Consider the following 26,873-nt stretch of genomic DNA (forward strand, 5'->3'; position numbering starts at 1 on the left):
ATCCTCTCCCATCCTGGGAGGATCCTCCCAACACCCTTTATTTGGTGCTCCATTCTCTATTTCAGCTGCCTTTTCTGCTAGCATGTGTGGTTGGTCTCCAAGATATGACGACAAATTCCTTACACTAATCCTGTCCACTCTTGGGAGTTAGTCTCCTGTTTTTTTATTTTATGTTCTCCCGGTGAATGCAATCTTGCTCTGTCTGTCCCTCTCTTTCTGACTCATTTCGCTTAACATGATACAGTCCAGGTAGTACCACTCCTATGTAAATTTCATGCTCTTCCTGCCTGAAGAATTCTCTCTGTCTTCCTGAAAGAACAGGGAGGGGAGAGGCAAAGTCCTGATCCTAAGCAAACAGAGGAGGGGAAGAATTATCTAAATACATATGAAAAGAGGCATTGAATGGCAATCATGTATTTATGATGACTAGTTAACAAACTGTATTCGCTTCAAGTACAGACTTCCTCATCTCAGCCACTGTGTATTCATACTCCATGCACTGTTAAATATCCAGCTACTGTCCACAACCAACTAACAACATTCCCCTACCCATTTCAATCCTTTACTTCCCCTCTTGTAAGGACAATTCTGATGTTAGAGTGTAAAGGTTTGACTTTGCTTTTGTTTTATTACTCCATTCAGTTTTTTTCTTTATATTCCAGAAACAAATCATTTTTTTTTAAATAAAGGACAGGAGGTGATATCAAGCAACAAATGAAATAGTTGATGTCGTTGAGAATCAGCAAGAGTCTTTCAGGTCAGTGTGAGGAAAGGAACATCCAGTTTTCCTTCCCAGAATATTTCCAAAGCCTGGCTTGGAGCAGGGTACATACTGGGAAGAAGCCCAGGAGAATAGCAGTGTCTTGTACATCTAGGAGCCTATTTTCTTCTTTGAAAATTTAATGGTATTGACCTCCATTGCAAACCACAGCACACAAAAGCAAAGAAAAAGCAAAAGGGAATGCCCTGAGGTGGGGCGGAGTGGGGGAGATGGGGGGTGGGAGGCTCACTGGGTTCATTGGTAGTGGAGAATGGGAACTGGTGGAGGGATGGGTACTTGATACTTGTATAACTGAAACCCAAGCACTAAGGTATGTAAGTCTACAACTGTACCTCATGGTGTTTCACTAATAAAAATAAATGGATAATAATTTAAAAAATTAAAAGTGCTATCAGGTGGTATAAGAAAAAAATGTAATGGTGTTGACTAGAGTACATCAAGATCATTTTTAGTTATAGGATGCTATGATTCATCTTTGATTCACTGATTGGTACTTTGAAATGTCCCAGTTCATTCTCATTCAGAGAAGTCATTTATTTCTTCAAGTATTGAATTATACAGGGAATTTCTCAGAAAATTCTTTACATAATGTATATACAGGGACTCAATGATAAAGTTCTTATTACCATTTTCAAAGAATACAAAAATACACTTTTAATAAGATTTTCTTGGTTCTCTATATAAAAGCTAAATGACAAGAATTAAGATTAACTCAAGATTTTCTAAAGTGCATTACATTAGTACTGGAAAAGAAATTTTAAAAGATTCTGGGAAAGGGGAGGAGGAAAAGTCATGGATAAATAAGGATTCCTACAAGTCTTTGGGTGTGTGGGGGGCAGGGGAGTGACTAGAAAAGTTGAAAGCACACTCAGCTATGTGATCTAATCTCTATATATCTATTCTCTAATTAGATACCAGCGATGTATCCACACAGATGTATTCATATGACTATCATGTACACTAGTGAGATCTAGGGAAATAATTCTTAGAACTGACATTCTTGGACATTTAAGTAGTAATCAGGTTTTTATGATTAAGATGTTATGATTTCATAGGCAGTGTTTGTTTCTGTAACCAACCTGGAATGTCTTTAAAAGACCAAATATAGGAACATTCTTTCATTTTTAATTAAATATAGAAAATTCTGAATTTAGAGGTTAAATAGAGATGAATATCTTTTTCAATAGTCTATTTGGGAAACTGTCCTTTATTTGTTTTATTAGGAACTGAATGTAGTACACTATAATCTCTAATTTCATCCCTAGACCTCCCTTCTCTCTTTGTACCAATCAAGACAAACTTCACTTTAGACCTAGTTTTCAGTAATCTCAACTAAACATTAAAGTAATAAATAACTCTGATCAAATAAATCTGTTATCCAGCAGTTGTTTAAGATGCTTATACAAATGAACAGAATATTGAGAAAAAAATGAATACTCCAAATTCTGTTTGAATAAGGCACAGAATAGGTAAAGGTAAAGGTAAAGTCCCTCCCGTTGATCGTCGATTTGCTCGAGCGGGCCCAGTAACGTCTCCATTGGAGACTTTGTTGTTACTGTGTCTGGCATATCCAATACTCTCGGTAGCTTGCCGGGCTCTCCGAGAGGGGCGGAGGAATCGAACTCGGGTCGGCCATGTTGGCCGCTTGTAAGGCGAACGCCCTACCCGCTGTGCTATCGCTCCATCCCAAGGCACAGAATACATGTTGTAATTGACCATATAAAAGAGAGTAAATTAAAGTAAATTCCTTGGTAATTTCTGGTAGTCTTGGAACTATGTTGCCCATGGGGTAGTCAGCTAGCTAAGTTTTCCTTAACTTGGATTTCCCTTGTTCACATCCCTGATATCACTCTTTTCCTCCTCAGATCCCATTCCCAGTAAATCATGTTCCCACCAGATCTTGTTGTTTCATGCTTTATTTTCAGAGGAACCCAAATGTCAAGCCCTTCCTTTTGCACTTATTGTCTCTTTTCCCATCATTTCAGACTTTTCTCCCAAAATTTTTTCCTAAGTGAATACAACGGTGAATGTCGGCCAATATTTGTGCTGCTTGACTGATGTTTGGTGTTATTAAAACAATGTCATCAGCAAAGCGGAGGTGGTGTAGTTGCTGACCATCTATCTTCACTCCCATTCCTTCCCATTCAGTCCTCGCATGATGTTCTCGAGGGTGGCACTGAAGATTTTCGGTGAAATCTTATCACCCTGCCGCACCCCTCTCTTGACGTCAAAGATCACTTCTTTGTAGAATGGTGAGATCCTGGTAGTGAATCCGCAATACAGCTCACGGACGATCCTGATGTATTGGGCTTGAATGCACTGATTGGCTAGGGCTTCAATGACCGCTTCCGTCTCAACAGTATCAAAGGCCTTCTTTAAATCAATGAACTTTAAACAGAAGGCATCTTGAACTCCCGAGAAACCTCAATGAGTTTGGTTATTGTGTGGATATGGTCGATGGTGCTGAATCCTTTGCAGAACCCTGCTTGCTCGCATGGTTGTCCTTCATCTAGTGTTCTGCCAATCCTATTTAGGATGACTTCAGTGAACAACTTGTAGATGACAAACAATAGGCAGATCGGGAGATAGTTGCCAATGTCATGGATGTCTTCCTTTTTGAACAGTAGTACGGTCCTGCTGGTTTTCCATTGGGACGGAAACTTGCAATCAGACAGGTAGCCAGTGAAGAGCCGAGCCAGTGTGTTGATGAGTACTGACTGCAGGTTCTTCAGGTGTTCAGGTCTGACCTTGTCTGGGGCAGGTGCTGTTTGTTTATTTACCGACGAAATGGCGTGTCGGATTTCGGAAGGGAGAACATTGGGAAGGACATATCCATCCTGTGGAATTTGGTATGTCAGCAAGTGGACATTGCTATCGAAGAGATTTGAGAAGAAGTCATGGATAATCTTCTCCATTGCCATTCTGGAGGATGTGATGGATCCATCAGGACATCGGAGGGCAATCATCTTCGTCTTATAGTTGACAAAGGCAGGCGGGCGTTATGAATACTTTTCCCAGCTTCTGCCGCATCTAATAGTACTTCTGCTCTTCTCTCTTTGAGGTCTTCCTTGTTCGCATCTCTGCACTGCTTTGCGAGCTTGGATGTTAGCTTGTGGTTGCCTGAGGCATGCGCCAAACTACGCTGGCAAATTAGCTCAAGAGTTTTCGAAGATAGGCGATTTTTTGTGGCTATCTCTCTCTTGGCATTCCTCGCACATTCATGGAGGTGCTGAACCAGTCGATCGTATTCCTTGTCAATGTTGTCAACAGTGGCATCTTCCCATGTTGCCGCAATAGTACCAAAGAGTTCCCAGTTGGTGGTCATTCTGGGAGTTCTCTTTTTGAACTTTGTAGCCCTTTCTCCCTGCTCTGTGAAGTAGAATTTTGCACAAAGGAGACAGTGGTTCGATCCCGTTAGAAATTTTGGGACAACAGTGACATCTGTCAGGCAAAACCATCGATTGAATAGCCTCTTTAACAAATTGTGCTGGCATCACTGGACGACTACATGCAAAAAAATGGGCTCAGAACTCTGCCTAACACCGTGTACAAAAGTAAGATCAAAATGGATTAAAGACCTCAACATCAGACCAGAAACCATAAGGTACATTGAAGACAAAGTTGGCAAAACCCTCCATGACATTGAAGCTAATGGTATCTTCAAAGATCCCACGCCACTGGCAGAGCAAGTGAAAACAGAGATAGATGAATGGGACTATCTTAAACTAAGAAGCTTCTGCACCTCCAAAGAAACAGTGACCAAAATACAAAGACAGTCTACAGAATGGGAAAGGATATTCACCGAATACACATCTGACAAGGGGTTGATATCCAGGATATACAAAATACTGGTTAAACTCCACAAGAAGAAAGCATCCAACCCCATCAAAAAATGGGGCAATGAAATGAACAGAAACTTTCTCAAAGAAGAAATCCGAATGGCAAAAAAGCACATGACAAAATGCTCTACATCATTAATCATCAGGGAGATGCAGATCAAAACCACAATGAGATACCATCTCACACCTCAGAGACTGGCCCACATTCAAAACAACAAAAGCAACCGATGCTGGCGTGGATGTGGCAAGAAAGGGACACTCCTTCACTGTTGGTGGGAATGTCCACTGGTTCAGCCCTTCTGGAAAACAGTATGGACGATTCTCATAAAATTAGAAATTGAGCTCCCTTTTGACCCAGCAATACCACTCCTGGGAATATATCCCAGAGAGGCAAAAATGTATAGTCGAAGTGACATCTGCACTTGTTTGTTCATTGCAGCACTCTTTACAATAGCCAGAAACTGGAAGAAACCTGAATGCCCAAGAACAGATGACTGGTTAAAGAAAATATGGTCCATCTACACAATGGAGTACTATGTAGCTCTTAGAAAAGATGAAGTCATGAAATTTACATATAAGTGGTACAATATGGAAAGTATCATGCTAAGCGAAATGAGTCAGAAAGAGAGGGATAGACATAGATTGCATTCATCTGGGGGATATAAAGTAACAAAGTATGAGATTAATACCCAAGAATAGCTGAGATCAGCACCAAGAGGATTACTCCATAACTTAGAGGCCAGCCGGGTATCCTAGAGGAAAGGGCAGCTCAGATAGAGAAGGGAGCACCAAATAAAGGATGTTTGGAGGATCCTCCCAGGAGGGGAGATGGATGTCGAAAGTAGACTATGGACTGAACATGTTTGCCAGTCAATGCCTCTCTTGCAGACCACAACACCCAAAAGGAGAGAGAGAACACAGGGGATTGCCCTGCCACAGAGGCAGGGGGGGATGAGAGGATGGGGGTGGGAGGGATTTTATCCATGGTGGTGGAAAATGGACACTGGTGGAGGGATGGGTATCTGATCATTGTATAATTGAAACCAAAGCACAAAAAATTGTAAATCTACAACTTTAAAAAAAATAATATAAAATAAAGGGGAAAAAAATGAATACAAAATTCCTTCAAGAGAGTTGAAGCTTGTTAGTTTTAAGAGATTTCTGGGATCAATTACCTCCAGCCATACATTAAAGGTAGCAAAACACTTTTCATGTTTTTCTGTTCCCAGCCAGTCAACTACCCTTTCCTGAGAAAATCTATTAACTGGTTAGTCTCATGTCCGTCAGAAAATGCTTTCATTTCCCCCCATTTTCAACAAAGTTATTACTGGTACCAAGCAGAGTTAGTTAAATATATGTTCCTGTTAACATATATTTGCACTTGGGATCCATGTGAACACCTTCCACCTGGCTTTTAATGAAGGTGGTCATCCAGTTTGCTATTCCGGTGGCATTCTCTTTCTCACTATTCCTCTCCACAGGTAATTGATGTGAAAATAACATATTTAGTAAACGGTATGATTGAAAGCTCCAGAAGGAATGCCAGCCCTTTAAGCTTTCTGGGTCTTATATGTAAACTGTACATTGGAACCTATCTTATTTTCGTATGTTTGTCTTGAATCTCATTTTCAAAAAATATTTTAATGTATTTGAAAAACATCCACCAACTATCCCATGATGATCACCAGATTTCCACTTCCCTACCCTTCCCGGTTTCCTTTCCAACCATCCATCATCCCATTAACTCTCCTAGGACCATCTCTTTCCACCACAAACTTCCAGACTCAAGGTCAATTCGTACTAACTGCTTTGGGAGTGGTGACCTAGAACGCATGTCTTAGTATGGTACCTACTGCAATGCAGCCACAATGCCATTTATAAAGTTGGTTCTTGTGTGAACTGCAGTTAAAAGCGATGTTTAGAGAAAGCTACAGGCAACAGGGACCATGGAAGACCAAAGACCAGCCCCTCAAGCTAATATAATTTGAGCTCCCGCCACCAGAAATTTCCTGAAAGCTGGCTTGGCTAACTTGGGGAGTTTACAAATCAAAAGACTTACATAGGCAATGTACCACATTGTTGAAACTCACCACGATAAAGTGTCACCACGATAGCAACTCTGAATATTGTTGGGAATAATTGAAATTGTGCAGCTAGGGGTGCTGAAAAGAGGGCTCGAGGACATGGTGTCTTATCTTAGCATCTACCAGGAGCTGATCTTCAGGCTTCATGCGTCAACTGTTCTCTTGGCTTTTTCCTTGTTAAGAGTCATCCTTGAATGACTCTGAGGGCTTTGATCACTCATCTGGTAGGTATATTCCACAGTGTATGTGTTCGCATTCCCCAACCATCATTTATGGATAGACCACAGAAAAACTTTTAGTGATGTGTCTCAAATTTGCTTCCTTTCCAAAGGAGGCCATGAGGTGTAAACACAGCCTCCATGGAAGAATTTTTACTTTTCTTCTCATCATCTTAGACTCATCTGCCTTCCTCAGCCTATTGCAAATTTATTATTTTAACTGAAAACCGCAAACCGTGCCATTTCTCCCATTTTTTTCGAGGACACCAGTGATGGGCATACTTGACTGTGCTCTAGTCTTACTCTTGGCTCTGTGTTCAAGTTTCACATCTCGTGGGTCTCTGGGGACCATAAAAGATTGCAAGAATTGAACTGTGTCCTTCTGGTTTGCAGAACAAATGCACTGTCAGCTTACTCTTCCTCTGACCCTACCCCACTCTTCATCAGGCCCATGCAATTTCTCCTCTTAAGGGCTTTATAACCCTGGACCATGTTTGTATTTCTTAGAGTCTTGTCTATTCCCCCTTTTTCCTCTCTCTAACTTCCCATTCTTTCCCATCTCCTCCTTCAACACCCAGCCACTCCCAAAATCAACCACAGTTGACAGCAACTCAAAATTCAGAACATTTATTAACAATCAATTAACTATGATGCATCTCTGGAGTGATAGCACAGCGGTAGGGCATTTGCCTTGCACACAGCCAACATGGCCGACCCGAGTTCGATGCATCTCTTTAATTTGAAAAAAAAATAATAAAATAAATAAAAGGTGTATGGCATGTCAGTGTTTTCCTAGGAAAACCATCTGGTACCTCAAATGGAACCTACCATTCCAGCTACTCCCATTACGTAGCCATAATAGAGAGAGATGTCCATCTCTTTTCCCTCTCAATAAAGTACTACACTTTCCCCCAAAGAGGTGAGTTTGGCAGTGTTCTCACGCTCATGCTGAGCCTTCCTTTTCATAGCCTCACGCTCTGGTCTATGCTCTTTGGTGATGGGCTTTGACATGTCTGGCTCGGGAACATTGGGCTTTCTCCATGGAATCGGTTGGAAACGGAAGTCTTGGAGGAGAAAGTGACTCTGACGTTTGGGTGGTGAATGCCGCTTGTTCACAGAGACAGAAAGAGGCTCCCGCTGTAGAGAAGTGCCAGCTGCTGCCTTGTAGGGAGCAGGTCTAGAAGCTGCAGGCTGATGAATAGGCCGGCTACTAGGGTTCTGCAAACCTGGTCGAGATAGGTTGGTTGAAATGGACTTAGCAGGATTGGAAGGACCAGGCAAAAATGCAGTGGTTGACGGGGAAAAATTGGCAGCATTTGGCTGAGCTGCATTGGTACAGCCAAGCTTGGCAGGGTAAGCTGCAGCAGGAAGATGTGTGGCTTCAGATTTTCGTCTCCGAGGAACAGGTCCAGCTTGTGGATTCTCCATGGTGAGAAACGGCAAAGGTACCAATTTCACCTTCCCAGGAGGTGGCAGCTCAGACTGGGATGGGGATGAGCGTTTTTCAGCACTGCTACTTGGTTTCTGTGCTTTGACCTGAGTTTTCTCAAGGCCTTTTCCATCCCGTGTAGAACCTAGCCATGGCTTGACAGCTGAGGATGGCTTGACATCTTTGGGCTACTCAGGACCTGGGAGGAAGAGATTCCAAGTTTTGGATCACTCTTCCCCAGAGCATGAAACAATTGGACAGAATCCAGCATGTGTATGCCTAGGTAGCAGCGGGGTTTTTTAACTGCCTCTTGGCAAAGCTCAGGTTGAGTTTCCTTGCATTTCATCTTGCCAATGGTGAACTTTTCTTCTGCCTTGAACTTGTTCCCTAGCTGCTTACACTCATTAGCTTTCTTAGAGTTTTCTCTGGTGTTTTTTATCTTCTCCTGCCCATGGCTCTTTGTCTTGCTGATCCTGCTGGAGGCAGCTTTGTGAGATTTGCTGTTAGTTTTGGCTGTGGTCACAGGACACCTCTCACTGACTGCAGCATTACAAACAATCCCTGCTCCCCTTAGCAAGCATTCTCAGACTTTTGGCTGGATTTTGGCCTTGGTTTATCCCTCAAGAGGTTCAGAAGCCTCTTTTTTGTTCTTCCATTTTGCATGGGAGGTCCGTTTAGTGCCACTTGAATTTTCTCGCACCTGCTTCAGAGTGATGGTGTCAGTGGTGTTCATTACCTGCGGATCTTTGCATGATCTAGGTCTACTGGGATCTGGTAGGTCTCCAGAGGTTTTGAAAGTCCAGTTTTCATCTGATCAAAATTCTTAACTTTTTGTTCCTGAGTTGGAGTTGGCGTCAGCGCCAGTTTACTTTGGGCTGGAGATATTATGGGAACTTCCCCAAGATCAGGTGAGTACCTGTTACTTATGGTTCACATACAACTTAATCTTGTTGATGCATTGAAGGTTACCCTGATTTTTGATCCACTTCAAAAATCACTACTTGAGTTTTTCCCAAGAAATATTTTTGGAAGGAAAATTTTATTTAAATTCTGTGTCTTAAGTTGTTTATCAACAATGTAGTTATTCATAACTCTAAGAATAATAATGCATACACGAATATAATTTTTCTATTTCATGTGATTTACATAGGAGGAAGTGTAAAGAAAACATCATGAAAAATATGTATCACAGAACTGAAAAATAATTATGTAGATATTAATGAAATCTGGTCTCTGTAGCAAGCAGCATAGTACAGTATGTTATGGAGAACAGACCCAAGAGTAAGCCTTGAATAACAGTGGATGGCATCCCAAACAAAACCAAATAAAAAAGGACAATAAGGTTATTACTAAATTGTTCCACATATACAATATGAAGACTCTATTTTATTTTAGTAAAAACTGCTAGCCAAACAATGGAATAGAAGGTGATTTTTGAGTGACACTTTACCAGTCCATTAAAGAGAAAGGATTTATCAGTAACTACATAACAAAAAGAAAATAGGAATAAACGTGATTGTATTTCATAGACAAGAATTTTTTTTCTTTTTTATTAGTGAAACGACATGAGGTACAGTTGTAGATTTACAAATTTTTGTGCTTGGATGTCGGTCATACCACGATCAAATACCCATCCCTCCACCAGTGCCCATTTTCCACCACCAGGATAATATCCCTCCCCCCCATCCTCCCATCCCCCCATCCTCCCATCCCCCCATCCCCCCCTGCCACTGTGGCAGGGCATTCCCCCCTGTTCTCTCTCTCCTCCTGGGCGCTGTGATCAGCCAAAGAGGCATTGAGTGGCGAACATGTTCAGTTCAGTCTACTTTCAACCTGCATCTCCGCTCCTGGGAGGATCCTCCAAACACCCTCCACTTGGTGTTCCCCTTTCTATATGAATTGTACTTTCCCCTAGAATACCCAGCTGGCCTCTAAGTTATGGAGTAATTCTCCTGGTGTTGCTCTCAGCTATTCTCGGGTATTAATCTCATATTTTATTATTTTATATCCCCCAGATAAATGCTATCTTTCTATGTCTATCCCTCTCTTTCTGACTCATTTCGCTTAGCATGATACTTTCCATATTGTACCACTTGTATGTAAAGTTCATGACTTCATCTTTTCTAAGAGCCACATAGTACTCCATTGTGTAGATGTACCAAAGTTTCTTTAACCAGTCATCTGTTCTTGGGCACTCTGGTCTCTTCCAGTTTCTGGCTACTGTAAAGAGTGCTGCAATGAACAAACAAGTGCAGATGTCACTTCGGCTACACGTTTTTGCCTCTCTGGGATATATTCCCAGGAGTGGTATCGCTGGGTCAAATGGGAGCTCAATTTCTAATTTTTTGAGGAACGTCCATACTGTTTTCCAGAAGGGCTGAACCAGTGGACATTCCCACCAACAGTAAAGGAGTATCCCTTTCTCGCCACATCCGCGCCAGCAACGGTTGCTTTTGTTCTTTTGAATGTGAGCCAGTCTCTGAGGTGTGAGATGGTATCTCATTGTGGTTTTGATCTGCATCTCCCTGATGATTAATGATGTAGAGCATTTTCTCATGTGCTTTTTTGCCATTCGGATTTCTTCTTTGAGAAAGTTTCTGTTCATTTCATTCCCCCTTTTTGGATGGGGTTGGGTGTTTTCTTCTTGTGGAGTTCAACCAGTATTTTGTATATCCTTGATATCAATTCCTTGTCAGATGTGTATTCGGCGAATATTCTTTCCCATTCTGTAGGCTGTCTTTGTATTTTGGTCACTGTTTCTTTGGAGGTACAGAAGCTTCTTAGTTTAAGATAGTCCCATTTATCTATCTCTGTTTTCACTTGCTCAGCCAGTGGCGTGTCATCTTTGAACATACCATTAGCCTCAATGTCATGGAGGGTTTTGCCAACTTTGTCTTCAATGTATCTTATGGTTTCTGGTCTGATGTTGAGGTCTTTAATCCATTTTGATCTTACCTTTGTACAGGGTGTTAGGCAGAGTTCTGAGCCCATTTTTTTGCATGTAGCCGTCCAGTGATGCCAGCACAATTTGTTAAAGTGGCTTTCCTTACTCCACTTCACATTTCTTGCACCTTTATCAAAGATTAGATGATCATATGATTGGGGGGTGATGTCAGTTTATTCAACTCTGTTCCATTGGTCTGCAGTTCTGCCTTTGTTCCAGTACCATGCTGTTTTGATTATTACCGCTTTGTAGTTAAGTTTGAAGTTCGGGAGGTTGATTCCTCCCATTTTCTTTTTCCCAAGAATTGCTTTAGCTAGTCGTGGGGGTTTATTGTTCCATATAAATTTCAGGAGTGTTTTCTCCATTTCTTTGAAGAACGTCATGGGTATCCTTATAGGGATTGCATTGAATTTGTACAGTGCTTTCGGTAGTATTGCCATTTTGACAATGTTCAGTCTTCCGACCCATGAGCAGGGGATGTCTTTCCATTTCCTCAGGTCCTCTTTTATTTCCTGAAGTAGCGTTTTGTAGTTTTCTTTGTACAGGTCCTTTACTTCCTTAGTTAGGCTGATTCCTAGGTACTTGATTTTCTGGGGCACAATTGTGAACGGGATTGATTTTTTCATGTAGCTTTCCTCTCTCTCACTGTTTGCATATAGGAAAGCCATGGACTTTTGGGTATTGATTTTATAACCTGCAACTTTACTATACAAGTCTATTGTTTCTAGGAGTTTTTGGGGGGAGGATATTGGGTTCTCTAGGTATAGTATCATATCATCTGCGAATAGTGAGAGCTTTATTTCTTCCTTTCCTACCTGAATGCCCTTAATGTCTTTTTCTTGCCTAATTGCTATTGCAAGTACTTCCAGTACTATATTGAACAGCAGTGGAGAGAGTGGGCATCCTTGTCTCGTCCCTAATCTTAGAGGGAAGGCTCTCAGTTTTTCCCCATTGAGGATGATGCTTACTGTAGGCTTGTGGTAGATGGCTTTAACTATGTTGAGGAAAGTCCCCTCTATGACCATTTTGGCTAGGGTTTTCATCATAAAGGGGTGCTGGATCTTGTCAAATGCTTTCTCTGCATCTATTGATATGATCATATGCTTTTTATCTTTTCTTTTGTTGATATGATGGATTATGTTGATTGATTTCCGAATGTTGAACCATCCTTGCATCCCTGGGATGAATCCTACTTGGTCATGGTGTATGATCTTTTTGATGAGTAGTTGGATTCTATTTGCTAGTAGTTTGTTGAGGATCTTTGCATCTGTGTTCATCAGGGATATCGGCCTGTAGTTCTCTTTCTTTGTGTTATCTCTGTCTGCTTTTGGTATCAGTGTGATATTTGCTTCATAGAAACTGTTCGGGAGTGTGTTTGATATTTCAATTTCATGGAAAATCTTAAAGAGGATTGGGAGTAAGTCTTCTTTAAAGATTTGGAAGAATTCACTGGTGAATCCATCCGGGCCAGGGCTTTTGTGCTTGGGGAGACTTTTTATTACCATTTCAATTTCCTTGATGGTGATAGGTCTGTTCAGGTATTCCAGGTCTTCTTGGTTCAGCCTTGGGAGTCTGTAGGAGTCTAGGAATTTATCCATTTCCTCGAGGTTTTGATGTTCTGTGGCATAAAGCTTTTCAAAGTACTCCCTGAGGATCCTTTGAATTTCTGTAGTTTCTGTTGTAATGACCCCCTTTTCATTTCTGATTCGGTTTATTAGGGTTTTCTCTCTCCCTTTCTTTGTGAGTTTTGCTAGGGGCTTATCGATTTTGTTAATTTTCTCAAAGAACCAGCTCTTGGTTTCATTGATCTTTCGGATTGTTTTCTGGGTTTCCATCTCGTTAATCTCTGCTCTGAGTTTTATTATTTCCTTCCTCCTGTTCGGGTTGTGCTCCTTTTGTTGGTCCTTCTCCAAGTTCTTAAGCTGTGAGGTTAGTTTATTTATGTGGGCTCGCTCCTCCTTCCTGAGGAATGCTTGTAGAGCTATAAACTTTCCTCTTAAGACTGCTTTTGCTGTGTCCCATAGGTTTTGGTAACTCGTGTCCTCATTTTCATTCGTTTCTAGGACTCTTTTGATTTCCTCTTTAATTTCCTGTCTAAGCCACTCGTTGTTTAATAGCGCACTGTTTAATTTCCATGTGTTTAATTCACTTTTCTGTTTTTGTGTGTGATTTACTTCTAATTTCAGCGCATTATGGTCTGAGAAGATTGTTGATATAATCTCTATCTTCTTAATTTTATGGAGGCATGTTTTGTGGCTCAGCATGTGGTCTATCTTGGAGAACGTTCCATGTACGCTTGAGAAGAATGTGTATTGAGCTTTTTGTGGATGAAGTGTCCTGTATATATCTACTAAGCCCCTTTCTTCCATTGTTTCCCTCAGATGAAGTATGTCCTTGCTAAGCTTGAGTCTGGTTGATCTATCAAGAGGTGACAAAGCGGTGTTGAGGTCTCCCACTAGTATTGTGTTGCTATCGATGTCTTTTTCCAAATCTATGAGTAATTGTTTTAAGTACTTTGCTGGTCTCTCATTAGGTGCATATACATTTATTATTGTAAGTTCTTCCTGTTTTACAGATCCTTTGGTCAATAGGAAATGGCCTTCACTGTCTCTTATGACCTTCTTCACTCTGAAATCGATGTGGTCTGATATTAGGATATCTACCCCAGCTTTTTTCTGGGAGCTGTTTGCCTGTAGGATTGTTTTCCAGCCTTTGACTCTGAGTCTGTGTTTGCTTTGACTATTGAGATGTGTTTCTTGCAGGCAGCAGAATGTTGGGTTCAATTTTCTAATCCATCCTGCCACTCTATGTCTTTTAATTGGTGCGTTTAGCCCATTGACATTGAGAGAGATTATTGTTATGGGATTTTGTCCCATTGTTCTGTTGAAATTTGGTGTATTTGAGAGGTCTGTCTTGCCTTAAAGTAGCCCATTTAGTTGTACTTGTAACCATGGATTTGAGTCTATGAAGTTCCTGAGCTGTTGTTTGTCCGTGAAACTGTGTGTTGTTCCTTCTATTATGAATGAGAGTCTCGCTGGGTAAAGTATTTTTGGGGAGGCATTTATTTCATTGAGTTTTTTCACTATGTCCCACCACTGTTTTTGGGCCCTGAGGGTTTCATCAGAAAAATCAACAGTGAGTTTTAAGGATGCTCCTTTGTAAGAGATTTCTTTCTTCGATCTTGCTGCTTTCAGAATTTTGTCTCTGTCTAAAGTTTTGGTCATTTTGATCAGGATGTGTCTTGGGGTATTCTTATTCGGATTTCTTCTAGCTGGTACCCTTCGGGCCTCCTGGATGTGGTCAGAAGTTTTCTTCAGCTCTGGAAACGCTGTAGCAATGATTTCTTTGACAGTTTCTTCTTCATCAAGGTTTTCTTCCCGTCCCTCTGGGACTCCAATAATTCTTACGTTACCCCTCTTGGCTTCATCACGATCTTCTCTTGCCATCTCTTCTCGAACTGTGAGTCTCTTTTCCATTTTCTGCTCTTTTCTGACAAGACTCTGAACTTGATCTTCGAGCTCACTGATTCTGTTCTCAGCCGCTGTTACTCTGCTGCTGAGGCCTTCCACTGAGGTTTTCAATTCGGTTACCAGGTTTTTCAGGTCCGACATTTCCGATTGCATTTTCCTCATTTCTGCCTTCAAATCCTCTTGTCTTTTATTGGCATTGGTTTCCATTGTTTCTTTTAGTTCCCTAAGCATCCTGAGTAGCTCCATTCTGAATTCCTTGTCAGAGAGGTTGTCTATCGCTATAGTACTGTTGGTGTCGTCTGGGCTAGCCTCGTGAATAAGAAAGTTTGGTGGGCTTTTGCGTTGCTTTACCATTGTGACCAGTGTGGTTTGGTCCGTCACACTCGCTGCTACTGTTCTAGTTGAGTGAGGAGAGGCTGCCAGGAGCCGTCCAGCTTTGTTGCTGCTAGATGCGCCTCTTTACCTTTCTGAGTCTGACCTTCTTCTCAATCAGGCGTTATTCTTTGTTTTATAACTGACATTGAGTGAAACTTTTGGAGGCGTTACTATTTACTACTGAACTTGTATAGCTGTTTTCGAACTGAACTTTTGTTGGAAATGGAGTAGGCGAGTGGGATTTTGTTGAATTGTAGTAGAAGAGGTGAGAAATTTTGTTTGGTATTAGGTAACAAGTTGATGAAAAGGATGAAAGGATGCAGGTCCAAGTTGATTGAAGTGAGTGATATACCTGGATGGGAGGGGCCGGTGTGCTGCCGGGTGCGCTGCTCCGGATCTGGACGCGCGCTGGGGTTTGGGGTCGCTGGGGATCCTCGCTCTCCTCCCTCCCTTCTCCCAGACAAGAAATGTTTTAAATGAGTAAAATACAGAAACAAACTTCGAAATTACAAAAAATTATACTCATCAGTACCTTTGAATATTAACCAGCAAACAACATGTGTTAAACATAGCAGAGGATTTAACTTGATCACAGAAGAAACAGAAAAGACCATTTAAAAAGTGATGACAAAATATTGCAAATTTACTTCCAATGCCTAGATTAGAATTATCTTTATCAAACAGGAAAACTTTCTTCTCAATGTTTAATAAATGCGGACCAAAATCCCATAAAATATCTTTATGTAGGAAAACTCAGAATTCAGAAATATGACAAAAATGTGTAATTTGTCATGTGAGACTTGACTTTTCTCTTTCCTCTTAGGATCTAAAAACAAAAGTTGACTATTATCAAACTACTCTCATGTTAGGAAGAAAAAATCACATGAAATAATATTTGTAAAGATGACAAGCAGCTTTAACCTGGAATCTACTGACCACACAGATGAATCAAATCTCCTGATTCAAGTTAGAATATACCATTTTTTTTTATTTTAACAGGCAACGCATACATGAACTTAAAAACCAGAACATAATAAAAAACATTGAAGATTCTGTGTCTTCCACCGCCCTAGATAAGCACTATTAGCTATTTATGGGGAGCATCATTTATTAAGCGTGTTTATACTCCAAATTGTCAAGTTCCAAGTACTGTGTTCTAAGAAATAATAAGGAAAATATCCAGCAAGGATGGCTTTCTGATAAAGAGCTTTTCCTACTGGTAACCTATTGAAGGCATAGTATATTTTCTAGTCCTGACATTTATTGAAGTAAAATTCTTTGACTTGCTCTCAGTGGATTATTCTCAGCATATATCATATATATTCTTTCTTTTTTGATGTTAAGTCTTTGGTTCTCTTCAACTTTATGTCCAAAGGTTTTCCCCTTCCTTGATAATCGAAGTCCCTATTCTTCTTTCTTTCTTTCTTTCTTTCTTTCTTTCTTTCTTTCTTTCTTTCTTTTTTTCTTTCTATCCTTCTTTCTTTCTTTGTTTCCTATTTTTTCTCCCTCATATTGTCTTGGTGTCGATTGGTCAATGTTTTATGAAAGTGATCCCAAACTTGCTTACCTTTGAGGGCTTGCCTCCCTAACGCTCAGCACTCCACACCTTCCCCATGCCCCATATTTTCTTATTACCGGGTTTAAATAGAAAACTCAAAGATCAATGATTATTACTTTGTAATATCACTATATTCAAAATACTGATGTATAAATACAAGTGGAGAGACCATTACAGAGAACACATGCTAGTATATATTAACAGTTTTTCACAGCATCTATATTTTCTGTTTCTGTAAAAACACTTTCTCGGATTTACTTGTTTTCAGTGAATATCATGTAAAATTCACTATTAAAAGGAAAAAGAAACACAGAGAATCGACCCATATATATATATGCGTGTGTGTGTATGTGTGTTTGTGTATTTGAGCTCCTAAGTATGTCTAAAATAGAATGAAATCAATGAGGAAAAACACTTTGTATGTGAGAGAAAGTAAGCCAGTGTCTAAAATCACACAGCAAATGTCAAAGTCAAGCTAAAATGAGGCTTATCAAATTCGACTTGAATACTTTCTTTCATTACTACGTGCTGTTTTTCCTTGACTGCTAAGTTTAGGGATGATAAATCTAATGAAAAGCTTTGAAAAGTATTATTCCTTACCTGACATGGTCAGAGAAGAGGAAATAACGATGAAAGGTAGACGAGAAGAGGAGACGGTACGAGAGTACGTCTGAACACTGAAGCGGCTTAAGACCGCAAGTCTTCAGTAGAGACGACTGCTCACTGGTGATTGGTCATTGATCACTCGTCACTTGCCATGATGATTCAAATTTATTTACAAGCAACTACATGGGACCCCCAAGATTCTACCAGTTGGTGGTTGGTTTGGTGGGAGAATGATGTCATAAAGTAGGCAGGTGAAAGGTAGAGGCTAGCCAATCAGGAGGTCAGAATCCCAAGAAGAAGACCGGATTGGATAGAGAGCGGGGTAGAATGAAGCAGGCTAGGGAGATGGAACCCTACAAGACGGTTATAACAGTTTCACCTTCGTCAGACTCTTGTGTTAGAAAAATACTCCCATTATACTCAAGAGCTTAGCTATTTCATTAACAAATCATGAAAATTACCTAATAATTGTTTATATTGCACTGTTAAAGAAACAACATTTGTTATTACTAGTATATTTTAGATAACGTTTACAGCACAGCGGGTTGGGCATTTGCCTTGCAGGAGGCCAATCCTGATTCCGATTCCTCTGCCCGGCAAGCTACCCAGAGTATCTCGTCCACATAGCAAGAGCCTGGCAAGCTACCCATGACCTATTCGATAGGCTAAAGCCAGTGACAACAAGTGTCACAATTTGTTGTAAGATGTTACTGGTTCCCGCTCGAGCAAATGGATGAACTGCGGGAGGACAGTGCTACAGTGCTATGATTGAAAAAATTGGTGGTTTCTTTCAATATGAGAACACTTACTAGGATAATTTGTAGATGAATCGAGATGTGTTAAAATGTAAATAAAATGAGAAGAAATAGTAAATGCACAGGTATCTTATTTGTACAAAACAAACAGTTGTTCTCAGTTTAAAACTGTAGAAGATAAAGAAAAACATATACTCATTTGTGTCAAAATTTTTCAACCTGAAAGAAAAGGATCAAAACCAATTTAAGTAATCAAAAAACAAGCAAAACCAACAAATACTGGCAATTAATATGATAGGCCAAGGATGAATGTTTTTAATAAATTAGTGCTGTTAAAAATCAGTATTTAGCTATTAAACTTCAATAGTAAAAATAAGCATAAACCATGATCATATAATCTGTATTGAAAGAAGTGTAAATGACTGGTAAACGCAAGGGCAAGATACTCGCAGATGCCTACCAGGTTCTCTCAGAGTGAGAACTGGACAATAATTGTTGTTGTCTTATCAACAAAATCCAGTCTCTGTATCTTGGCCATTGATGGGATTACATGGCTCCAGGGGCAGTTCGTGGTTGTAACACTTAGCTACTAGGAGATGGGGGATCTGGTTGGAGGGGGCCCAGTCTTGATCTGAGCAGCCTTGGAGATCTCATCCCCCGGTTGCGCACACCTGGGTTCCTCTGTCAGATTCGTTCATGCATGAGGCTCCTTCAAGCTTGGGGAGAGTGGTCTAAAGCGTACCTATGGCTGGTTGCAGAGGTCTTCAGGTGCCAGGGCTCTGCTCGGCGCGGTGAGGGAAACTCAACACACCCCCTCCAAGGGACCCCGGTGAAGAAAGCCAGGTGCGGGGTCAGGAGACTGTCATTTTAGACATATTTGGAATTAAGTTTAGATCAAAAAGTACACATCATTCAAACTACGTATGTGCTTAGTAATAAATTACTGCACACTTGTTCAATCACCTAAGAAACCCCACTCTGCTCAGAGAACTAGATTTTTAATTATAGGTCTGTTTTGCCCGTGTGTCATGGCTAAGAATCACTATCATTAGGTATGAAACTCACTATACACAAAGAAGAACACAGGCTGCTTTGAGTCATCTGTGATGTTAATTTGTGTTGGCCATTAAACTTCACTGAGACCCTTTTTTCTGTCCTTTACAGGAGCCTCATGAGTCTCAACTTCCGTTCAAGTTGAACTTATAATAATGTGGAATGAAATCATCAATATGCTCCTCACCTCTTCCTTCAGGAGAAAAATCCTACTTACATTCAAGGTGGTCAAAGTGCAGACAACACCATCCACCTTTTCCTGGAGATGTACGCGGGACTGCGGTGAGAACAGCAAAAGGCTCTAGTTTAATGGTATTAATGAAGGTTTCAGGGAAGTGCATTAAACAGGACTCATATAACATCGTCTAAAAGAATTATTTTGTAAAACTGATGCCTTGATTATGGTAAAAGATAATATGGTAAAAACCATATTTTTCTTTCTGGGACATTAAAGTTCTAAATCTATCAAGCTGCTTTGAAATACTTTCCTTGATTAGGTACCACTCTCTGCCATAGGGTAAGTAAGGACAACACTCAAAGTAATCAGAAGAGAAAAATTAACTCCTACTAGGTTTGATTACACATATACTAAAATTGAAATGATACAGAGATTATCATGGTCCTTGCACAGAGACGACATGCAAACTTGTAAAGAGCTCCATATTTTTGTTGCAAGAAGAACTAACACGGCTACTTTAAGCTAAGGCAATCCCCACAAGTACAAAAATTCTACATAAAGATAGCACAAATCCCCATAACAACAATCTCTCTCAATGTCTATGGACTAAATGTGCCAATTCAGAGGCACAGAATAGGAAGATGAATTAGAAAACTGAACCCAACATTCTGATGCCTGCAAGAAACACATCTGAGCAATCAAAGCAACCATGGGCTAAAAGTAAAAGGCTGGAAAACAAGTCTTCAAGAAAAGAACACCTCCACAAAGCTGGAGTAGCCATACTAGTATCAGACCACGTGGACTTCAGGCTAAAGGTTATAAGAGACAGTGAATGTCATTCTTCACGATCATGGGATCTTTACATCAGAAAGAACTCACCCTCCTCAATGTAGATGCTCAATGACAGACCAGCAAAATACTTAAAAACAACTTCTAATAGACTTATAGAAAAACATTGATAGCAAAACAGTACTAGGTGGAGATTTCAACACTACTTTGTCACTTCTCAATAGATCAAACAGACTAAATCTCAGCAAGGAAATATTGTATTTAAGGGAAGTAATGAACAACCGTTGGCTTAGAGAAGAAATCAAAGAGGAAATAAAAAGGTTCCAGAAACAAATGAGAATGAGGACGCGAGCTAGCAGAACTTGTGGGACACAGCAAAAGCAGTGTTAAGAGGAAAGACTATAGCTCTGCCAGAATTCATCAGGAAGAAAGAAAGGGCCTACATGAATAAATTAGAGCTCAAGATTTTGGAAAATGACCAACAAAAGGAGTGCAAACTAGGCTGGAGCAAGGAAATAATAAAATTTGTAGTAGAAATCAATGAGCTAGAATCCCAAAATACAATCCAGAAGACCAATAAAAGCAAATGCTTGTTATTTGAGAAAATAAACAAGATCAATAAACCTCTAGAAGCCTCTCAAAGAAACAGAAAGAATTCTAATAAATCGAATCAGAAATGCAAAGGGGGGTATCCTAATAGAAACTACAGAAATCCATAGGATCATCAGAGATTATTTTGAGAATCTTTGCAGCAGGAATGAGAGAATCTTGAATAAATTGATAAATTAATGGATTCCAATTACCTCCCAAGGCTGAACCAAGAAGATTTGGAATACTTGAACCTATCACTACCAAGGAAATTGAAATGATGGTCAAAATATCCCCCCAAACAGAATCCGTGGCCCATATGGATTCAATAGTGAAATATTTCAATCCTTTAAAGAGGAACTGCTGCCAACATTTTTCAAGATTTTCCAGGAAATCGAAGAAACAGAAATGCTCCCAAATAGTTTCTATGAGGCAAAGATCACCCTAATACTCAAAACAGACAGAGACACCACAAAAAATGAAAATTACAGACCTATTTCCTTGATGAATACAGATACACAGATTCTCAAGAAAATACCAGCAAAGAGAATCCAGAAACTCAACAAAAGATCACACACTATGACCAAGTAGGTTTATCTTGGGGATGCAAGGATGGCTTAACATTCTCTAGTCAATCAACAGAATACACCATCTCAATAAAATAAAGATAAAAGTCATGTCATCAAATCGATAGATGTAGATAAAGCATGTGATGAGATCCAGCACCCATACATGATGAAAAACTCTCAACAAAATGGGAGTTGAAAGTACTTTCTTCAATCTAGTCAAAACAAACTACCACAAACCCACAGCAAGCATTATTCTCAACGGGGAGAAAACTAAAGGCTTGGAGCAGAAATCAATGAGCTAGAATCCCAGAATACAATTAGGCACAAAACAAGTTACCCACTCTCACCACACCTATTCAACATAGTACTTGAAGTACTTGCCATAGGATTTCGGTAAAAAGAAAAGATATCAAGGGCATCCATATAAAAAAGGAAGAACTCAAGCTTTTACTATTTGGAGATGACATGATACTATACTTGGAAAATCCCAAAGAATCTACAAAAAAGCTCCTGGGAACAATAGATTTGTTTCGTAAAGTAGCATATTACAAAATCAATATCCGGTAGTCCATGGCTTTCCCATATATTTCAAATGAAAGAGAAAAAAAGAGATAGAGAAAAACAATCCCATTCACAATAATACCTCAGAAAATCGAGTATATTAGAATCAACTAAAATGTTAAGGAACTATACTTTGGTACTATTGCGGCAACATGGGAAGCTGCCATTGTTGACAACATTGACGAGGAATACAATCCACTGGTTCAGCACCTCCATGAATGTGCGAGGAACGCCAAGAGAGAGATAGCCACAAAAAATTGCCTATCTTTGAAAACTCTTGAGCTAATTCGCCAGCATGGTTTGGCGCATGCCTCAGCTGACCGCAAGCTAACGTGTGAGCGTGCAAAGCAGTGCAGAGATGCGATCAAGGAAGACCTAAAAGAGAGAAGAGCAGAAGTACTGGTAGATGCGGCAGAAGCCAGGAAAAGTATTCGTAAGGCCTGCCTGTCCTTCGCCAACTATAAACCAAGATGACTGCCCTCCGACGTCCTGATGGATCCATCACATCCTCCAGAACGGCAGTGGAGAAGATTACCATGATTTCTACTCAAATCTCTTCAATAGCCATGTCCACTTGCCTACATACCAAATTCCACAGGATGGACATGTTGTTCCCAATGTTCTCCCTTCCGAAATCTGACACGCCATTTCGTTGGTAAAGAAACAAATAGCACTCGGCCCAGACAAGGTCATACCTGAACACCTGAAGAACCTGCAGTCAGTACTTATCAATACACTGGCTCGGCTCTTCACTCGCTACCTGTCTGAATGCAAGTTTCCGTCCCAAAGGAAAACCAGCAGGACCGTACCACTGTTCAAGAAGGGAGACATCCATGGCATTGGCAACTATCGCCGGATCTGCCTATTGTCTGTCATCTACAAGTTGTTCACTGGAGTCATCCTAAATAGGATTGGCAGAACACTAGATGAAGGACAACCATGCAAGCAAGCAGGGTTCTGCAAAGGATTCAGCACCATCGACCATATCCACATGATAACCAAGCTCATTGAAGTTTCTCTGGAGTTCAAGATGCCGCTGTTTAACGTTCATTGATTTAAAGAAGGCCTTTGATTCTGTTGAGACGGAAGTGGTCATTGAAGCCCTAGCCAATCAGGGCATTCAAGACCAGTACATCAGGATCCTCCGTGAGCTGTATTACAGATTCACTAGCAGGATCTCACCATTCTACAAAGAAGTGATCGTTGATGTCAAGAGAGGGGTGTGGCAGGGTGATACCCTTTCACCGAAACTCTTCAGTGCCACCTTCGAGAACATCATGCGACGACTGGAATGGGAAGGAATGGGAATGAAGATAGATGGTCGGCAACTACACAACCTCCACTTTGCTGATGACATTGTTTTAATAACACCAAACATCGGCCAAGCGGCACAAATGCTGGCCAACTTTGACCGTGAGTGTGGAAAGGTAGGACTACAGCTGAATCTTAGGAAAATAATGTTTATGCAAAACAGCCTTGTTCCTGATGCCCCATTCACTCTCAATTGAAGGACTATCTCCGAATGCAACAGCTATGTGTACCTAGATCGAGAGGTCAACAAGACAAATGACCTGGCACCCGAGCTGTGCAGGAGGAAGAGAGCAGCTTGGAACGCCTTCAAAAACGTCAAAGAAATAGCTAAGAGGAAGAAGAACCTCCGGCTCTGGGCACATCTCTTTGATTCCACTGTTCTTCCTGCATTAACATATGCCTCAGAGACCTGGGCCCTATGCAAACAAGATGAGAACAGTATTCAGGTCTCCCAAAGAAGAATTGAAAGAGCTATGCTTGGAATATCAGGTTTCACTCAAATGAGAGAGATAATCTGGAGTTCTGACATCCGTTGCCGATCAAGAATCAGGGACGCTGTCTCTTATGCCAAGGAGTCGAAAATCAGATGGGCTGGTCACGTAATGAGATTTAGAGACGACCGCTGGACTAGAGCTGTTACCGACTGGATTCCATGGGATGTCAAAAGACCGCGTGGCCGCCCACCTTCCAGATGGTCAGACTTCTTCGTCAAGATCATGAAAGATCGGTTTGAGGCCCTTCATGTTCCCGGTTCGAACAGATTCCATTGGGCTACTCTAGCACGCGACAGGGACAAATGGAGATGTTACTGGCGCCCGCTCGAGCAAATCGACGACTAAGGGGAAGTTAAGTGATAAATGATAAAATTTTAAGGAACTATACAAAAAAAACCCCTAAAAACTCTACTTCACGAAATAAGAGAGTATATGAGGAAATGGAATCACATCCCATGCTCATGGATTGAGAGGATTAACACTGTCAAAATGGCAATACACACCAAAGCTCTATAAAGATTTACTGCACTTCCTATAAGGATAGCCATAACATTTTTCAAAGAAATAGATTAAATACTCTTGAAACTCATACACAACAATAAACTCCCATGAAAAGCTAAAGCAATATTTGTTAAAAAGAAGAAGGGAACAGCTTCCCCAACTTGCAACCCTACTACAAAGTCGTAGTAATCAAAATATCATGATATTCAGATAAAGACAGGCCTCACATCAATGGAATATAGTCAAATATCCTGACGCTGGCCCTCAGATTATTATTACCTAATCTTTCATAAAGGCTCAAGAAATATGAAGTTGAGCAAAGAAGTCTCTTCAACAAGTGGTGCTGGGAAACCTGGACAGCAACAGGCAAAAAAAAAAAAAATTGAACTCAGACCTCTTTATAGTGCCAGGCACAAAGTCAGATCAAATGTATTAAAAACCTCAATATCATACCTGAATTCTTAAGATATATGGAGAAAAATGTGGGACGATCCCTCCATGACATTAAAGCTAAGGGAAACTTCTAGAATGAAACACCACTAACCAAGGAAGAAGAAATGAAGATAAACAAATGAGACTACATTAAACTAAGACGTTTCTGCAACTTAGAAAAAATGGTGACCATCATAAAAACACAGCCCACATAATGGGGAAAAATTATTTATGCACTACCCATAAAATTAACCTCAAAATTCTGACTGCTGTATCGTTAAGAACACTAAATAGTTCCCGTGAATTTTATTCTTCTTCACATATATTTACTCTAAAATATTTTAGATTTCATTTTCAACCACAGGTAAAAAATAAAAATTATAATTTTTTTAAAAATTAAAAATAACCCCTATGCATAGCCAGGTGCGACCCCCAAAAAAACCAAGAAAAACAAGCAAGCAAATAAGCAAGAAAGAAAGAAATTAAAAATTAAAAAATAATGCTGTTTGCAATGCTAAGGATCAATCCCAGATCATCATACAATGGAAGACAAATGCTCTATCCCTGAGTTATATCCCTGTTCTTAAACATTTAAAAAGGTCTTTTTTGATGTCTCATTGCATTTTATTTTTTAAAAAATGCTTTTCTTAGTATACCTGGTCACCATCGTACCGCCTAATTCTTGACCTTTTCTTCACTTGTATATTTTACCTCTAAGATACAGTTGTCATCTTATCCTTCCTATAGCCATGCTTTCCTTTGACAAACTTTCCAAGATCATGTCTGGCTTGCTTTAACATGGCATAAAATGGAAACGTTATTTTCTCTATGCTCTCACGCCAGAGGTGATGATGTTTTCGACCCAGGAGAACTCTTTTCTGGTGAGCTTCCTGGCTGTTTCTATTTGACTGCAAAATATCTAAAGGTAAGGCATCATCTTTTTGTTTTTGCGTTTTTGGGTCACACCTGACGATGCACAGGTGTTACTCCTGGCTCTGCAGTCAGGAATTACTCCTCACGGTGCTTGGGGGGACCATACAGGATGCTGGGAATCTAACCTGGGTAGGCCATGTGCAAGGCAAATGCCCTACCTGCTGTACTATAGCTCCAGCTCCACCCCCCCTCTCCATAATTCATCATCTTGAGGGCCTCAGATTTTTACCTTCGATTTAGAAACTTCATCTTTACATTGACACAGTAAATTGAAACCACAGAATCATTGAATGGCATGTTATAATGGTAGCAGCCATGAGCAAACATTCATGCCATAAGTTGGTATGAATGAATTCTGTCTCAGAGGCTTTACTTCTGAGGATACCTGTCACTACCTCCTTTCTGTTACGTATCCCAGGATCAGAATCTACATCAGGCCAGCAGTAGAAATTGTCCACCCAAAAGCTAGCCTTCCACTGGGATCAGAATCCTTGATCCATGTAACTTGTAATTTTTCATTCATGATTTGTTGACCTTGTTTCAGGCAGAGGCATCCAGAGCATAAACTCAGCTTTCCAGTAGTTTCCACAGGAAATCCAAATACCTAAGAATGTTATCATTTCTGACACCACTGTTAAAGATTTTTTTGGAATCCCACGGTAAGATACTATCATTAATGTTATAATATTACTGTTCTCCATAGTCCAGATCTCCCCAAAGAACTCTCTACCCTCCTCACTCCAAGTATAGACTCCAGTTTATCATTCTCCTGAACGTACTTCTATTTGTTTCACTCAGGTTCTCCCCTAAAGTGTACAAGTTAAGTTCATACCACTCGAAGTTCTTATTCCTAAACTACCAGAGTGGGCTTGGTCCTCAAGCTTGTGTTCTTCCTTAAAGAAATACCGTGCTTTCTTTCTGTATGTCACTCTTTGCTTGCTTTGTAAAACGAGTGGTCTCTCTTGAACATATATTCCATCCCATTCCACCCAATGCCTGTTTCACAAGTTTCTAAGTGTTGTTCAATAAAATCTATTTTTCTTCACAGCGGTAGGGCGTTCGCCTTACAAGCGGTCAACATGACCGACCCGAGTTCGATTCCTCTGCCACTCTCAGAGAGCCCGGCAAGCTACCGAGAGTATTCGATATGCCAAACACAGTAACAACAAAGTCTCCAATGGAGACGTTACTGGGCCCGCTCGAGCAAATCGACGATCAACGGGAGGGCCTTTACCTTTTCTTCACTGAACTAAAAATTTTAAAACACCAGAGCATTGTTAAAATCAATATTTGTATGTTTTAAACCCCAAATTTTGAAAATGAAAGGGTGTAAAGCAATGGAATCCTACTCAGTTGTATGAAGTGAAATATTCTTATTATTTGTATAAAAAAGCATAACATGAGG

The 26,873-nt window shown here is 40.4% G+C and overlaps 1 pseudogene; it reads left to right on the forward strand.

The window, feature by feature from the left end:
* Positions 1 to 19,683: 19,683 nt before the first annotated feature.
* LOC130037007 (uncharacterized) lies at positions 19,684 to 19,780 on the forward strand (annotated as a pseudogene).
* Positions 19,781 to 26,873: the final 7,093 nt, after the last annotated feature.

Source organism: Sorex fumeus, unplaced genomic scaffold, assembly GCF_029834395.1.
Source record: "Sorex fumeus unplaced genomic scaffold, SorFum_2.1 ptg000070l, whole genome shotgun sequence".
NCBI classification, from domain to species: domain Eukaryota; kingdom Metazoa; phylum Chordata; class Mammalia; order Eulipotyphla; family Soricidae; genus Sorex; species Sorex fumeus.